The sequence below is a fragment of the Pantherophis guttatus genome, chromosome 2 (assembly GCF_059756535.1).
Source record: "Pantherophis guttatus breed Tessera chromosome 2, ASM5975653v1, whole genome shotgun sequence".
Lineage (NCBI taxonomy): Eukaryota > Metazoa > Chordata > Lepidosauria > Squamata > Colubridae > Pantherophis > Pantherophis guttatus.
In genome coordinates, this window is record NC_142064.1 from 255350953 (window position 1) to 255367043 (window position 16091).

Genomic DNA, 16091 nt, shown 5'->3' on the forward strand with positions numbered 1-16091 from the left:
CCAGTGATGAAGCAGCCACAACTTCTGGAGGCAAAGCTGCTCCATTGGGGGATTGTCCTTCACTGTTAGGAAGTTTCTCCTTAATTCCAGGTTGCTTCTCTCCTTGGTTAGTTTCCATCCATTCTTTCTTGTCTTCTGGTGCTTTGGAAAATAAATGGACCCCCATCTTCTTTGTGGCAGCCCCTCAAATACTGGAATACTGCTATCATGTCCCCCTTAGTCCTTCTTTTCTCTAGATTGGCCATACCCATTTCCCGCAATCGCATGTTTTTGTCTCCAGACCCTTAATCATCTTAGTTGTTGTTCTCTGCATTTTTTCCAAAGTCTTAATATATATATATAGATAGAGATAGATAGATAGAGAGAGAGAGAGAGAGAGAGAGAGAGAGAGAGAGACTTTGGAAAAAATGCAGAGAACAACAACTAAGATGATTAAGGGTCTGGAGACAAAAACATGCGATATATATATATTAATGTGATGACCAAAACTGGATGCTGTATTTCCTCAGCCCCCTGCTTCTCAGTCCTTTGCTGGTGATAAAAATCCTTCTTTTAGCTCACGTGGGCTATTCCACAGTGGGTGTTTCAATGAGCTAGCTCAGTTGAGAGCATAACTTTGGGAAGTAAAGTGTGATCTTTTTTAAAAAATTCCTTTTCTAAATCCCTGGTTCACAGCTTGCTCCAGAAGGATGTCTCCCAGATGTTGCGGACTACAACTCCCATCATCTTAAGCCATTAATGGATGCTGATGAGATTTTTGTAATCTTAACACATCTTTCCTAAACCTGGGTAGGGCGTGATGGTGGGTGGGTGGGGTGGGGTAGGTACTTTTGACATTTACTTGCTGGATTTGGACTTGATTTGAGTTGAGGTTATCCCAAGTCTCTTTCTATTGAAATAAAAGGAGTTAAGTTTTAGGATTCAGCAAGACTCATTGTGGCTTGTTAAAACAACTTCTGGAGACTTGGGGAAGTAAACACCGCCCTCCAAAAAGTGGAAGGAGACAGGATGAAAATGGTGGAGACTAGACAAACGTTCCAACTTTATTTGAAACCTCACTAAACTTAAATAAATTAAGTACAGTTAAGACAGTTTTCCCTTTGTTTTTTAACAATTTCCTTCTGCCAAATAATTATTGGCAACTTGGCTTCTGGAGGCCGAATTGAAGGCTTGGCAGGCAGCCACCTATAACTTAGCCTTCTGCATTTCTGTTCTACCATACTGTCAATTTAGGAAAAAGTCTTAAGTTCGAATGAATCATCGGCTCTTAAGCCTTGACATTTTTTTCTCTCTCTCTCATACTTCATTTCCTTCCTCTTGAAGTGCATACCGATGAACTAAGAAAGGAGAATTTAAAATCTCTCGCATGGTTTCAATGTGACTGGGAGGGTGGGGTGCTCGGATTTGGCTGGTACCCTTTGAGACTACTGTATAGGCTGCTGGTGGTGTCTTTAAGAAAGGTTTTAAAGGTTTAAAAAAGTTGCTTTCAATGAACTGGGTGGCTATATAAATTCGATAAATCAATAAAATAAATAGATAACCCCTCTGTGTCTCTTTCTAAAATGTACTGTAGGTTCTCTTCAGTCTTTCAAATTACAGATTTTCTGAATGTGACTTTTAAAAGGTTTCTACCCTCCCTTTTCATCTGGCGAGGATGCTTCAAGTGCCTACTTATCTAAACAAATGCATGATTAACAAAAACACTTAAAACACCGTTAAAATAATAAATACCTGCACAATCAAACCCTTGGCAAAATAAAACACTGTGTCACCTCAAGCCATTCATCCATTCCTTCTATTCATTCATTTTCATTCATTCAAAACATATATAAACATATATTATGTAAAGCCATCAACATTAAAAACCTGGCATCAAAGTTATTTAAAAATATTTATATCGCAACTAATTGACTACTTTCTTTTCAATCTTAAAAAGGGTAAAATGGGTGGAGTAGAAAGTTGACACTGACATAATGCCCGGTCCTGCCATTGCTGCCAGGGTAAGTCACCGTACTTTGTGCAAAGGCTGATTTGGGCGTTTCCACCCTAGCATTTCCTTAATTGTTACCAATCATGATTGCTTTCTGAAGCGCGATCATAATTCAGCACTCCGATAATAGTTCTTTTTCCTTTGCAAACCGCATGGTGATTAAGAGCGGCAGTAGTTTCTCCTCCCTCCTTATCATAGATGTTTCAGGCCCTGAGTGACAATTTTGAATAATTGCTGAAGCCTTGAGTTTGTTTTGCTGGGGGAGACTACGGATAGTCCTTGATTTACGACCACAATTGAGCCCCAAATTTCTGTCACTAAGCAAGACACTATAGTGGGTTTTGCTCCATTTTAAAACCTTTCTTGCCACAGTTGTTAAGTGAATCACTGTGGTTGTTAAGTTAGTAACACGGTTGTTAAGTGAATCTGGCTTCCCCCATTGACTTTGTTTCTCAGACGATCGCAAAAGGGGATCACATGATCCCGGGGTCACCTTTTGGGATCTTCTGACAAGCAAAGTCAATGGGGAAACCAGACCCACTCAACGATCGTGTTACTAACTTAACAACTGCAATGATTCACTTAACAACGGTGGCAAGAAAGATCGTAAAATGGGGCAAAACTCATTTAACAAATGTCTCGCTTTAGCAACATAAATTTTGGGCTCAATTGTGGTTGTAAGTTAAGGCTGAGCAACCTCCAGTATGGTCGTAGGCCAAGGACTACCTGTACAGAGTACCTGTAGTCTGCTGAGGTTTTTCTACTCTTCTTTGGAACATCTTGGTATTATTTTTAGGCCTCCTGCCAGAGGCTGAATATTAATTCTGTTTACTTTCGATGTTAAAGATTAATTTAGAACCAGATTTTTTAAATGGGTGTGAACCTGCCTACTTTTCCCTTGTCACATTCATTTTTTTCAGCATGGATCTTATTCAGGGTTGAATGTTGCCCATGGTGTAAATTTAAACTTCAGCTGGTCTTCCAACTTCTACATAGAAACCATTCTCTAGTGTGGGGTTTCCCAAGCTTTGGCAGCATGACTGGCTAGGGAATTCTGGAAGTTGAAGTCCAATTGTCTTAAAATTGCCAAGTTTTGGGAACCACTCTCTAGTGCCAGTGTCAGCAATCTGTGGCTCCGGAGCCGCATGCAGCTCTTTGGGCCCTCTGCTGAGGCTCCCTGTCCCATCACTGGCTGGCCCCGCCCCTTGCCCTTCTCTCCCAGTCACTCCTCATCTGTCGTTGGAAATCTGAGAGATACAGAGAGGGGGGAGAGAGGGGGGAGATAGAGAGGGAGAGGGGGGGAGAGAGAGAGAGATACTGAGAGAGGGGAAGAGAAGGTAAGATAGAGAGGGGGAGAGGGATACAGAGTGGGTGGGGAGAGAGAGAGATACAGAGAGAGGGGAGGGAAAGAGGGAGAGATACAGAGAGAGAGAAAGAAAGAAAAAGAAAGAAAGAAAGAAAGAAAGAAAGAAAGAAAGAAAGAAAGAAAGAAAGAAAGAAAGAAAGAAAGAAAGAGAAAAAAGGGTTTTGTGGTTCCCGATGTTTTTTAACAACCAGCTCTCTGCCCTAATGAATGGGTAGGCGTGGCTAGGGGGGTCATGTTACTGGGTGGGTGAACAGAGTTGGCCATGCCCACCCAGGTTTTGTGGCTTCTGGTGGGTTTTTTTCTGTGGGAAACAGGTCCAAATGGTTCTTTGAGTGTTTAAGGTTGCAGACCCCTGCTCTAGTGGAAGAGAGCCTGCTCAAGTCCATTAGCTCCAGTGTAGCCCAGAAAGCTTCCATAACGATGTTATTTCTGGTGTAGGTTCCTTGTTGCATGAACATCTCTAACCCTCTGATCAAACTAGATAGAAGACCGATCCTCTGTTATTAATAAATTTGTAGTGAGGCATTTATCATTCAAACCTTGTGCTTTCAACATTGCTCTCTGGAAAACCCCCATCCATCCTCTTTTCCTCAGGAACCATATTGTAGTTCTCATCCAAATGGACACTCTTTATATTAGAAAAAAAGATGAACAAGGACATGAGCAAATTGTATAAAATTGTGCACGGTATGAAGATTTTTTTCCTCTCTTCCCCTAAGCACTAGGACAGATGAAGCTGATTAGAAAGCACTTCTCCACCCAGTACACAATTAGTCCTTGGAATTCATTGCCACAAGACATGGTGATGATCATTAACCTGAAAGCTCTTAAAGGGGGTTGGATGAATTCATGGAAGGCAGATCTATCAAAGGCTGTTGGTCTTGAAGACTAGATGGTATCTCTTGTTAGGGGATTGTGTGTCTTCAAATTCCTGTTCTTGGAGAATAGTGGTGAAAGAGGGCTTATGACTTAGTCTTGAGTCTGTAATGGCATCTAGTTGGCCATGAATTGAGGTTGGCCACTCTAGGTCCTTCAAAGGCTTCTAGTTGGCCATGAATGGAGGTTGGCCGCTCTAGGTCCTCCAAAGGCATCTAGTTGGCCATTCGTGGTCTTCCAACTTGTTGGCCATGAATGGAACTCACTTCTCAAAGCACAGCTCTGGACTTATTCTTATGTTATCTGGTTAAGGCCAAATTTGCATTTTACATACAATTTGGTATCTGTAGTAGCTCACCAGGAGCTTATGGAAACAGTTCCATTCACCCTAGGAGACTTGGGTTTTTTCCATATTACAGTAGTTTCTGTCCTATGGGCAGATAAACGAAATGTTAATCACAAGACAAAATAACTAAAGAATGGCCCTTCTTCCTTGACCATTACTGAAAATGAACTAGTTGACAGAGGGGAGATTAATTGTCCATCTGGCCTCCAATTCAGCAAAAGAGGCCACTTTTTTCTTCGCTGTCTTTGAAGGAAAGATGCTTCTTTTGTAGAGTGGAAAACATATGCTGCTTCTTAGCAGATAAATAAGATCTTTTCTCGGCTTCAGCAGTTGGCGTACTTTATTTATAGGGTTGCCCAAGGCTGTTTTATGAATTATCTTTCTGATAAACTCTTATTCACCTTTTGCTAATTTGCCTTCGGACTTCCCAGGGGAGAGTGCTATGGCGATTAAGGTAGTGAATCCTTTTCCACTTAAATTCCCAAAGCGCATGTAAATTTTGCTGCTTTCATTTAGTTCTGGAAGCAGAAAAGTGACTTAGGAACTAGAAGAGTTCCTTAAATCAGAATCTGTCACCCTCCAGGAATCATAGCTAATGACAAGGGCAGTCTTAACAAGTTTCTCATCTCTGCTCACTACATTGGGATGAGTTTTGCTTGTGAACATACAGCATTAAGCTGTAATAATGGTTCATTTTAATAAAAGCCGTTTATTTGAACCTAGCCAAATTGTGGCTGTTTTAATACCAGGTTATATATATAAATAAAGTGTTCTGATGCTCTTTCTTAGTTAAAACCAGTGGTGAAATGTAAATTTTTTCACTACCAGTTCTGTGGGCGTGGCTTGGTGGGTGGTGGTGGTAATGTGACTGGGTGGGCGTGGCCAACTTTTTTTTTACTTTTAAAAGCATTTTTTCTACAACCTCTTCGGCCGAAGAGGTTGTAGAAAAAATGCTTTTAAAAGGCTCTGATGATCCCAGTTGAGCTGCATGATCATCAGAGGCTTTTTTTTTTTTTACTTTTAAAAGCATTTATAGAAAAAATGCTTTTAAAAAAAAAAAAAAAAACCCTCTGATGATCGTGCAGCTCAGCTGGGCATGGAGGGGTGTGTGTGCAGGGATTTCTGCTACCGGTTCTCCGAATCACCCACTGCCATCGCTACCAGTTCAGGCGATCCGGTCTGAACCGGGAGCATTTCACCCCTGGTTAAATCTAAGCAGGCGTCCAACATGGCTTGCCTTGGGAAGGTCGCTTAAAACCCCCTTTTAAATGTTATAGCATGGCAGTATATATTTTAGAATGGACCCAACAATAAAATAAAATACTAATTTAGTGTTCTAGAAAGAATGTTGCTCTTGCTTCCTTCCTGCTTTTGGCTTATAGTCTAGGCCAGGGGTTTCCAATCTTGGCAACTTTAAGACTTGTGGACTTCAACTCCCAGAATTCTGGCTAGCTGGCTAGGGAATTCTGAGAATTGAAGTCCACATGTCTTAAAGTTGCCAAGATTGGGAACCCCTGATCTAGGCCAGGGTTTCTCAACACTCAGTACCCAGAACATTCCAGCCTTCCTACCTACCTTCCTTCTTTCCTTCCTTCCTTCCTTCCTTCCTTCCTTCCTTCCTTCCTTCCTTCCTTCCTTCCTTCCTTTCATCCATCCTTCTTATCTTCCTTCCTCCCTCCCTCCCTCCCTTCCGTAGTGGCACAGTGGTTAGAGTGCAGTATTGCAGGATGATTCTGCCCACTGTTAGGAGTTCGATCCTGACTTATTTCAAGGTTGACTTTCATCCATCTGAGGTCGTTAAAATGAGGACCCACATTGTTGGGGGCAATATGCTGGCTCTGTAAACTGATTAGAGAGGGCTTTAAAAGCACTGTGAAGCAGTATATAAGTCTAAGTGCTAAGTGCTAAATCACCACAGTGACTTTGCATGTTGGAAACTGCTGGGAATATTGTAAATTGTAATCAAATAACCATAGGACACTCTATACAAGCTAGTTGCCAAGTGCCCAAATTACAAACGTATGACCACTGTAGTGGCATTATAGTTGATAGTCATCATAACTTTGAAGGTGGCTTGTAAGTTACCTTTTTTTTTTAGCATTGTTGGAGCTCCAAATTATCATTAATCAAACGGTCGCAAGTCAACGACTACCTGAGGACTACTTGTAATTTAACAGACTTTAATGGGAGAGATTAATTTTCAGCCAGATCTTTGATTCATTCCAGGTCTATTAGAGCCTGGTGGCGTAGTGGTTAGAATGCAGCATTGCAGGCTGACTCTGCCAACTGCCAGGAGTTCGATCCCGAAAAGGCTCAAGGTTGTGTCAGCCTTCCATCCTTCCGAGATTGGTAAAATGAGGATCCAGATTGTTGGGGGGCAATATGCTGACTCTGTAAAACGCTTAGAGAGGTCTGCAAAGCACTGTGAAGCGGTATATACCGTATTTTCCGGCGTATAAGACGACTTTTTAACACATGAAAATCTTCTCAAAAGTCGGGGGTCGTCTTATACGCCGGGTGTCGTTCTCCTGTAACCAGGCAGACCAGCCCGAAAGGCTCTGACGAGCCTTAAATGGCTCTGGCGATCCCAGCTCTGACGATCCCAGCTCTGACGATCCCAGCTGAGTTCCCTGCAACTCAGCTGGGATCGCCAGTAACCACGTAAAAGGAAAAAAGTTTTTTCCCTTTTACTCTGAGGATCCCAGCTCTGACGATCCCAGCTGAGTTCCCTGCAACTCAGCTGGGATCGCTAGAAACCACGTAAAAGAAAAAAAGTTTTTTACCTTTTACTCTGAGGATCCCAGCTCTGACGATCCCAGCTGAGTTCCCTGCAACTCAGCTGGGATCGCCAGAACCATGGCTCTGACGGTCCCAGTTCTGACGGTCGATCCCATCCCAGCTGAGTTCCCTGCAACTCAGCTGGGATGGCCAGAGCCATGTAAAAGGGAAAAAGTTTCCCCCCTCCAGCTTGCTTACCTCAGCTGCTAGTCGCAACGCTTGCCTTGCTTTGCTTGCCTGAATCTATTCAGGCAAGCAAGCAACTCCCTGCCTGCAATCAAGCAAGGAGTTAGTTGTGGACTTCAACTCCCAGAATTCCTCAGCCAGCAAAGCAAAGCTGGCTGAGGAATTCTGGGAGTTGAAGTCTACAAGTCTTAAAGTTGCCAAGGTTGGAGACCCCTGTTCTATTGGGTAAGTTTTTTTCCCCTTTGGGAGCTTTAAAAAAAATAGTCAATTGGGGTTTTTTTAGTTGTTCTTTTTTAGACCTAGCCATTTAAAGTTTAGGAAGTTTTAAATTTAGCTTTCATATAAAAATAAAAATAAAATAAAATAAAACAATATTTGGGCAGCTTTCTGAGATTTAGTGTGTTTCTGTAGTGTTTCACTCCAACTACACAAACACACAAAATCTCACAAAGCTGTATGTGGAATTTTGTGTGTGTAAAGTGTGAAAGTTGGTTTTTTGGACTTTTTATGGCTGTGTGAGGTTCCTGCTTGTTTCAGGGGCCATTTTGGGTCTAGCACAGCTGCTTTTACATTGTGGGTGAGCCAGTTGTGTTGTGTTGTGTGTGTTTAGAGTGTGAAAGTTTTTTGGGGGGGCTTTTTGTGGCTGTGTGAGGTTCCTGCTTGTTACAGGGACCATTTTGGGTCTAGCACAGCTGCTTTTACATTGTAGGTGAGCCAGTTGATGTTTTTTAATTTTTATTTGGTGTGCGTTGGAAGAGGGGCAGTCTTATATGGCGAGTATAGCCCAAACCCTATATTTTAACAGGAAAAGTTGGGGGTCGTCTTAAACGCCCAGTCGTCTTATACGCCGGAAAATACGGTAAGTCTATTGCTTATTGCTACATTCTATACAAATTTATATACAAAATAATATACAAATAATAAAATAAAATAATAATAATAAAATAATATGCAAAGGGACATGGTGGCTCAGTGGCTAAGACGCTGAGCTTGTTGATCGGCAGTTCAGCGGTTTGAATCCCTAGTACTGCGTAACGGGCTGAGGTCCCGTTACTTGTCCCAGCTTCTGCCAACCTAGCAGTTCGAAAGCACGTTAAAAAAATGCAAGTAGAAAAATAGGGACTACCTTTGGTGGGAAGGTAACAGCGTTCCGTGCGCCTTTTGTGTTGAGTCATGCCGGCCACATGACCACGGAGACGTCTTCGGACAGCGCTGGCTCTTCGGCTTTGAAATGGAGATGAGCACCGCCCCCTAGAGTCGGGAACGACTAGCACATATGTGCGAGGGGAACCTTTACCTTTTATACAAATTTATCTTCCAGATGAGATATGTCTTATTGACAGCTGACCTGGTGTTAAACAGTAAGCCAGAAGGGCTGATTTTTATTCCACTTTGACGTAAAGTTTTGTGGTTTGTTCCACTCCAGTGATGAAATGGCAAGCTTAAATTTGCGTTCAAAATTGGGAGCTTTAAAACTCACCCAGTAATTAGCTTGAAGTGCTGCAGCCCACAGTGTTTGTAAACATTCAAATTGCTCTGTGGAAAGTTTCTTTTCAAGTAATATCGAGAAATGATGACATTTCTGAGAAATTAACTGTTGGGTTAAGCAATAAAATCATCACAAGATTAAGAAACAGATTCTTGGTGACATGCTGTTGACAGAAAGATGGCAGGTAGTGAAAGTGGAATACCTTCAAAAGGTATCTATCATATGTAGGCCAGACTAAAATTTGCCTGTCTTTTTCTTGTTCAGATCTGAAAGCTGAGAAGCAAGTAAAAGACCTCTGCACCAACTTAAAACTGTTAAATGCAAATGGGTAATAGTATTAATTATTTGCATTCCTCAGAGGGTGTGAAGAGGAGCTGAAAAGGAGTGGTGTGATGAGCTGGAGGGCATCTCTGGGTTGTGTTACATACTGCAGTTTTAACAAATTGTTACTGCCAGTGACTCTCCTTAAAGAGGAAATTGTGTTTTTCCTGTGACGTTTTTGGAAATGTATGTCCTTACAGTACTTAAGGGCTTCATTAAGTACCGGGAAGGGGGGGGCATTCAGTATGGCAGGATGTGTGGGATTTGGCTATTTGTTAAAGCTAATTAGGCATGTTTGCTCAATGAAATTAGTATATATGTATAAATATATGGGGTTCACATATTTGGAAACGTGCATAAATTTGGTGAGTCCCAGCAAGCAGGCGTTCTCTGCTGAGGTGTCTGGAATATTCTCTCCATTATTTTATTTATTTAATTAAATTTATATGACGCCCCTCTCTTTGGGTCTTAATGGGCCTTAAGAGCCATGGTGGCGCAGTGGTTAGAATGCAGCATTGTAGGCTGACTGCCGACTGCCAGGAGTTCGATCCCTAAAGGGCTTAAGGTTGTGTCTGCCGTCCATCCTTCTGAGATTGGTAAAATGAGGATCCAGATTGTTTGAGGGCAAATATGCTGACTCTGTAAACCGCTTAGCGAGGGCTGTAAAGTATTGTGAAGCGATATACAAGTCTAAGTGCTATTGCTATTGATATATTCACTCTCTCTATACCTCTATATTTTACTTTTTAATATATTTTAATTTTAATCATGATTGCATTGATTGTTTTTATTTGATTGTTGTATACGTCTCGTGAAATTTGATAAATAATAAATAAATCATACTGCCTAGGAGCAGAAAATCTTTCAACCTCAGGTTTTGGAGGGTCTCCATCTGTCCTGTTCTTCACTCATATCGCTTGTCTGGTCTGATCAGCATTTTACCCCTGAGGTAAAATTCTTTGTTATGAGGATGCAGATTAATTTGCATTATATCTTTGTACTTGAGAGATCTGCAGCTGAGCGGGGAAAAATCTTCCGTGGTGCTTGATAGAAGTTTGTAGTTAATAGTGTCTCCATTTTCATATACACAGTGCTAGGGGAGCCCTTCTAATCTATGATAGTTTAAAAAAAATCAAATGCAAGAGGGTTTTATAATAATAATAACTTTATTGTCATTGTACGTGTATACACAGTATACCCATACAACGAAATTCACTTAACACCCAAAGACCAGGTCCAACACACATAACAATCCCCAAACACACTCCCACCCACCACAAATTCCCCACCCCTAAACCACCCAAACATCCACACAACAGACCAAGTAATGCTGTCCAAGAGCTTACTGATGGTGGCTCTTTAAACATTATAGTTGTGAATTGATAACATGCAGGTAGATCTCGACTCACAATAGCTCATTTAGTGACCATTTAAAGTCACTGAAAAAAGTGACTTATGACTGTTTTTCACACGTCCATTGAGGCATCCCCGTGATCATGTGATCAAAATTCAGACGCTCGGCAACTGACTCATATTTATGATGGCTGCAATATCCTGCGGTCATGTGATCACCTTTTGCCATCTTCTGACAAAGTCAGTGGGGAAGCCAGATTCGCTTAACAACCGTATTACTACGTTAAGCTCTGCATGTGATTCACCTAAGAAATGTCTCAAGAAAAGTCGTGAAATGAGGTGAAACTCACTTAAATTCTTTCACTGAAGAGATTCACATAACAACTGTGGCAAGAAAGGACGTAAAGTGGGGCAAAACTCATTTAACAACGTCTCACTTAGCAACAGAAATTTTGGGTTCAGTGGTGGCTGTAAGTGGAGGACTACCTGTACCTGTACTCTGTCTCACAGGTAAATTGCACCTGTATAGCTAGCCCGCCTTCCTCTTTTTTTTCTTCCATCACCACCCTAATGACAGTTGTAACTTGATATATTTGAGGGCACCAGGTTGAGGAATGTATACAGTTGAGGACTAGGTGTATGGCCGTTAAAAAAAAAAAATCTGCCTTGCGTGTGTAGAAAGATGTTATCATTTTCATAAGTCAGCCCTGACCCATCCTGACAAAAGCTATGGACCTTCTCAGTGTTTTTTTCAAGAGGCAACTGGACTTTCTGGTTTTTCTTTGAAGACGTTTCGCTTCTCATCCAAGAAGCTTCTTCAGCTCTGACTGGATGGTGGGGAACACAGTGAGCCACAGTGTGCAGTTCTGGGGGAAACAAAACAACCACTTCATAAATGCATGGCACAACATAGGAGAACAAACCCATTCAGGACAAGTTTCAACAGTCCATCTGCATTTAAAAGACAAAGGCCGCTCTTTTGAAGACCACAAAGTCCATATTTTGGACAGAGAAGACTGCTGGTTTGAAAGAGGGGTCAAAGAGGCCATCTATGTGGAAATTGAATAGCCCTCTCTCAACAGAGAGGGAGGGATACAACATCCAGTCTGTAACACAGTTTATTTATTTATTTATTTATTTATTTATTTATTTATTTATTTATTTATTTATTTATTTATTTATTTATTTATTTATTTATTTATTTATTTATTTATTTATTTATTGGTTCGATTTATATGCCGCCCTTCTCTGGATAGTCAGGGCAGCTTACAATGCGTTAAGCAATAGCCTTCATACTTTTGTATATACCTGCTTAGTAGGGCTTTTGGCCCCCCCAAGCGGTGTTCTTTTTTATACAAAGTCAGCTTATTGCCCCCACAATCCGGGTCCTCATTTTACCTACCTCGGAAGGATGGAAGGCTGAGTCAGCCTTGAGCCTGGTGAGATTTGAACTTGCAGTAATTGCAGGCAGATAGCAGCTAAGTGCTACTTAACAGCACTTTAGTCCGCTGCACCACCAAGGCTCTTTTAGCAGTTCCAAGAAGGCTCCACATCCATTTGCACCACCCAGGTGACCCTGAGGACACAGATAAACCTCCAACGACTCTCTAAAAAGAATGCAAATGACCAGCTGTATAAATCCTTCCATTCCCCACCATCCAGTCAGAGCTGAAGAAGCTTCTTGGATGAGAAGCGAAACGTCTTCAAAGAAAAAACAAGTAAGTCCAGTCGCCTCTTGAAAAAGCACCTTTGGGGACATCCCGACAAAGGTATTCAAGGGTGAAAAAAAAAAAGGGATGTGATTTCCCCTGATCATGTTTACTGAAATAACATGTGTTTCCTGTGAGTCTGTGAGTATTTGTTGGGAATATCCTCATGACCCCAGAAGGACATTGTGCCATCTACCATTACACACACACACACACACACACACACACACACACACACACACACACACACACACACACACACAAAAACTGAAAATAGAATCAAGGATCTCCTTGCTTTGCCTGCCCCGTGCCATATGTTTCTTTGTTTTCAACGAAATCCTCCCATCCTCCACTGAACACAGCTTCCTGTATGGGGTGGGATAATGTAAAAGAAGGCAAATATTTACAGGTGTTAAGTAGTTTAATGCTATGAGGGTTTCAGCAAAGGACCCTGATCAGTGGTCCATGTTATGTGCAAATGTTTACCAGGCCAATCCAGTGTCATCAATAGCACGCAAGGATTCAGGTTCTCCAGAGCTGCTCGGCCAACCAGGTGACCTTCTAGCTCAGTGTTTCCCAAAGTGTGGTACGCATACCCCCAGGGGTACGGGAAGAGTTTGGTGGGGGTACGCATTGCACTGGAGTTTGGTGGGGATCATGTGGGAATATCCACTGCACCGTGCTTAGCTGCGCCCACAGAACAAGGAAAGAAATAGGCGCGTATCGCAGTTTTTACACGGGAACTGGGGCCATCGTACATCGTATTGCAACTCATTATGGCGGGAACTTCTGCGCATCCTTCGCGCAGCTCGGGTTCGGCCATTTTTAAACTGTGGGAACATTAACAGTTGACGTGAGCCGCGGAGCTGTTTAAACGCCGGAGAATTGCAGTGTTATCTAAGTGTTTCCCAAAGTGTGGTACGCGTACCCCCAGGGGTACCATATGTTTTTTATGAGGGGTACTCAGCATTACGAAAATTATAGAAGGGGTACATATATGTCAAAAGTTTGGGAAACACTGTTCTAGCTGATGGTGTTGGGATCTGGAAACCAAAACATGTGGAAGGCACCAAGGCGCCTGAAGGATGGCTGAGATCTCAGGGTGGGACCTCGCACCTGGCACGAGAAGCTTCTATAAGTCATTAGTCATTGGCATCTTCAGCGACCACTCAATGGAGACGGCCTTCAATCCCAAAGATCTCCAGTTTTAAAGAATAATACGGATGGGTATGCTTTGGTAATGAAGAGTTGTTGCCATTAGAAAGTTCAGGTTGTCCTCGATTTACGACAGTTCACTGAGTGACCGTTCAAAGTTACAGTGGCATTGGAAAAAGTGACTTATGACCATTTTTCACAGTTACAACCTTTGCAGCATTCCCATGATCATGTAATCAAAAATTCAGATGCTTGGTAGCTGGTTCATACTTATGACCATTGCAGCATCCCAAGGTCACGTGATCGCCTTTTGCGACCTTCTGACAAGCAAAGTCAATGGGGAAGCCAGGTTCGCTTAACAACCGTGTTACTCACTGCAGTGATCCATTTAACCAATGTGACAAGCAAAGTCATAAAATGGGACAAAAACTCACCTAACAAATTTCTCAGCAATATAAATTTTGGGCTCAGCTCTGGTCATAAGTTTGAAGACAACCTGTACAGAACTGCACTAAATGCACTTAACAGTTGTCTTGTTTAGCAATAGAAATTTTGAGCTGGATTGTGGTCACAACTCGAGGACTATCTGTATTTCATTTGGAGACACCATGCACTGATACCACCTTTTTATGGAGCCTCTGTCTGTTACTCTCATCCATTCACTGCCATTCTGAACCACCTTCTCTGCTGATTGCTAAAACTCTAGTGGAAACATTGTAAGATTAATAGTGTTATTAATAATCACTTCCGCTTTTTAAAGCAGATGGACAGTTACCTACTAAGCAGGTAAAGGTAGATCATAAAGTGCTCCTGCATAATTTCAGTGTTGGGGCCCTTTTATCACAGTGTGCATATTTCTTTTTCAATCAGGCTGAAGTCACTTGTATCATTGCATTAATTAATTTTAAAGCAGTCTTTTAATTACCACTGAATTACCTCCGCCAATAGTTTTGCGAAATGTGTATTAGAATAAATGCCACCTAAATTGAAACGTCGCAGTGATAAAACAGTTATTTTATAACGTCACAGTCGTAGTGGAATATTTACAGTATTTCAGTGGTATTTCATTAATATTCCTATTTTTAAAAGAAATCATAGCTGGAAAAAATATACTTACAGGTATTGAGCCCAAAATTTATGTTGTTACGTGAGAAATTGGTTAAGTGAGTTTGCCCCATTTTACAATTTTTCTCACCACATTTGTTAAGTGAATCACTGCAGTTCTTAAATTAGCAACATGGTTGTTAAGTGAATCTGGTTTCCCCATTGACTTTGCTTGTCGAACGGTCGCAAAAGTGGATCACTTGACTCCAGGACACTGCAACCGTCATAAGTGTGAATCAGTTATCAAAAGCATCCGAATGTCAATCACGTGACCCTGGGGAAGCTGAAAAGTTCGTTAAGTGTGAAAAAGAGTCCTAAGTCACTTTTTTCATTGCCGTTGTAACTTTGAATGGTCACTAAATGAATTGTTGTAAGTCGAGGATGACCTGTAATTACATCAATAACAAACTGATCCTACCTCAAAAGATAAGAGTCCATCTGTTTTATAACATCAAATTTCTTTTAGCCATCTATACAGTAGCAACTAAATCCTTCCCGCTGACATGGTTAGAAGTTAAAAAGATGACTATATGGGGAAAAATGCAGTTTTTCCTCCTCGGCATAGTAAATCAATTGTAATTCTATTTGTCAAACAGCAAAGGAAGAAGCATCAGTGGTAGGAACAACCGGGTGTGGTCCTAGTCAAAGGAAAACACGCATGCGATTCTTAAGATTTAGCCTGTCATTTTCTTATAGACGTGAATTCCAGAGTGATGTACCACTGTAAAAACAAACCGACACTGTCACAAAATCACACACACACACACAAAAGAAGAAGCATAAAATCAAAAGGAGTTGAGACCAATGAAGTACATTTCCAACCAGCTGGAAACCTAATATACAGGTAGTCCTTGACTTAACAACAGTTCACTGTTCACTGTTAGCAGGGTGGATAAAAATCAATGATTTTTTTAAAAAAATCAGATTTTTTTAATTTAAATCGGATTTTTTTGATTTTTTTCGAATTTATTTTAATAAAAAACTTTTGGGGTAAAAATCTATCGTAAGATAGTTTTCTATTTAAGATACATAAATAATTTAGTTTATTCAGCATGAAATGGAGCTTAGTTATGTAGCATGAGGCTGTATATTCTGCAACACTGGGACTATTGGTGAGTCAACAATGGGTCAAAGGAGTAGCAGAGATGACAGTTGCTCTTTAAAAATTATGATTTAAATCGAGTTGATTTAAATCAAGCCTTTTTACTAGTGATTTAAATCATGATTTAAATTGTGATTTAAATCAACTCGATTTAAAACAAATCCACCCTGACTGTTAGTGTAGAGTAGAGTAGAGTAGAGTAGAGTAGAGTAGAATAGAATAGAATAGAATAGAATAGAATAGAATAGAATAGAATAGAATAGAATAGAATAGAATAGAATAGAATAGAATAGAATAGAATAACAGAGTTGGAAAG

The 16091-nt window shown here is 41.1% G+C and overlaps 1 protein-coding gene and 1 long non-coding RNA gene across 2 annotated transcripts in view; both read left to right on the plus strand.

Annotated features, from left to right (window-relative positions):
* Positions 1–16091, plus strand: part of CLIC1 (CLIC family member 1) — a 50885-nt gene that overhangs the window by 1610 nt on the left and 33184 nt on the right. The window lies entirely within an intron of this gene.
* Positions 7733–10225, plus strand: LOC148115609 (uncharacterized). Its single transcript, XR_015732707.1, has 2 exons — positions 7733–8401; positions 9296–10225. It is a non-coding gene; the product is annotated as an uncharacterized LOC148115609 (long non-coding RNA).